The sequence below is a fragment of the Sceloporus undulatus genome, unplaced genomic scaffold (genome assembly GCF_019175285.1).
Source record: "Sceloporus undulatus isolate JIND9_A2432 ecotype Alabama unplaced genomic scaffold, SceUnd_v1.1 scaffold_23569, whole genome shotgun sequence".
Taxonomy (NCBI): Eukaryota; Metazoa; Chordata; class Lepidosauria; order Squamata; family Phrynosomatidae; genus Sceloporus; species Sceloporus undulatus.
Window position 1 is genome coordinate 1 of NW_024826484.1, and position 1,557 is coordinate 1,557.

The following is a 1,557-nucleotide window of genomic DNA, read 5'->3' on the forward strand; positions in this document are numbered from 1 at the left end:
TCAGGCCTCTGGCTCTGTCTGCGTGTGGCAGTGACCCTGCCGTAAGAGCTCCAGGAGCACAGGGGCCTCATGGATTCCAACAGGGAGGATGTGCTCAAATGCCGCCGTTGTGGCTGGATGGGAGCGAGGATGAGCATGTGCTGCTGGGCGGCTCCCACTCCAGATGCACTGAACCCAAGGCTTTCCTGGGATGGACTTTACTTACCCTTCTCAAAGTGGCAATGAGGCCATGGAACCTTCTCCCTCCCTGAACATAAGCCCCCAGCTCAGGATGGCCTGTTGGAAAAAGCGTAGATCAGCCAAACTTGGCAGATCGTTTTCCATGTAGGTCTGGGAGCTGCAGTTCCCCAGAAGTAGCTTTCCCAAGTGCTGCCCCTGAATTGATGTATGTGGTTGGGTTGGTCTGTAGTGGTTCTGGGCACTTTGTGGTGTGCTCCTCCCTCACGATGCTCCTCTCTTCCTTCACGATGCGGTTTAGGTGGATGGGTTCACACACTTGTACACGCTGATTCTGAGACCAAACCATACGTACAAAGTGGTGATTGATAATGAAATGGTTGCCTCGGGCATCTTGGAAGAGGACTGGGATTTTTTGCCACCCAGGACAATAAATGACCCTAGGGTGAAAAAGCCAGAGAACCGGGACAATGAAGCTGAGATGGACGATCCAGAAGACGCAAAGCCTGAGGTAATTCCCTTGTTCTGCTGAAGAGGACATGTTCGTAGACCTGGAGGGGGCCTCTGTGGGCAGAACAGGGGGATCCCTGAATGGCCAGTAAGGATAATTTGCCCCCAACATTGTGCCCTGGTGGAAAGAGGGACAGAGAGACCAGCGTTCTTTCCATGAGAGAGCAGAGGAGTTTCTTGCTCCCCGTAGTCTTCAGGAGGTTCACTCATCTTGCAATGAGAAATGTCTCTTTCCTGGTCCCCATTTTTGGTCTGGGTGGGAACCACATGCAGTGGGCTGAAAGTGTGTACACATGTCCAGTAATGCCACATGGGAGACCTGGCCCCATGTGGCAGAGAAGTGGGGAGTTGTCAAATGCAGCTTCCTCCTCTTCTCTGATCAGACTCCTGCCGGCAGCCTCTGTGGTGCCAGTGGTCCTCCAAATTTGGGAGACCCTGAGTCCTGCTTCACACCTTCCTTCCTTTCCCTCTCCCCCCCCAAAAGGACTGGGACGTTTCTGAATTCCTGGTGGACACAAGTGCCGAGAGGCCCCCCCGACTGGAACGAGGAGAGTCAAGGCGCCTGGCAGCCCCCGCTGCTCCGGAACCCCCTCTACCGAGTACGCCCCCCTTTTCCTGCCAGGAGGGGGGCTCTTTTGGGGGCAAAGGCAGAGGGTATGTACAGACACACAACAAAGGCTGTGCTTTGTTTCAGAGGGAGTGGCAGCCCCAGAGGATCCCCAATCCCAACTACTGAGGCATCTGGCCCCATCCTCAGATTATGAATCCAGAATACGTGCCGGATGCAAGCATTTTGGTCTACAAGGACATCGGGGTGATCGGCCTGGACCTTTAGCAGGTCAACTCTACCCCCCCCACCCCCCACCCCCC

General features: G+C 55.1%; 1 pseudogene; it reads left to right on the forward strand.

The window, feature by feature from the left end:
• The first annotated feature begins 478 nt into the window (after positions 1-478).
• LOC121918677 lies at positions 479-1,525 on the forward strand (annotated as a pseudogene).
• The last annotated feature ends 32 nt before the right edge of the window (positions 1,526-1,557 follow it).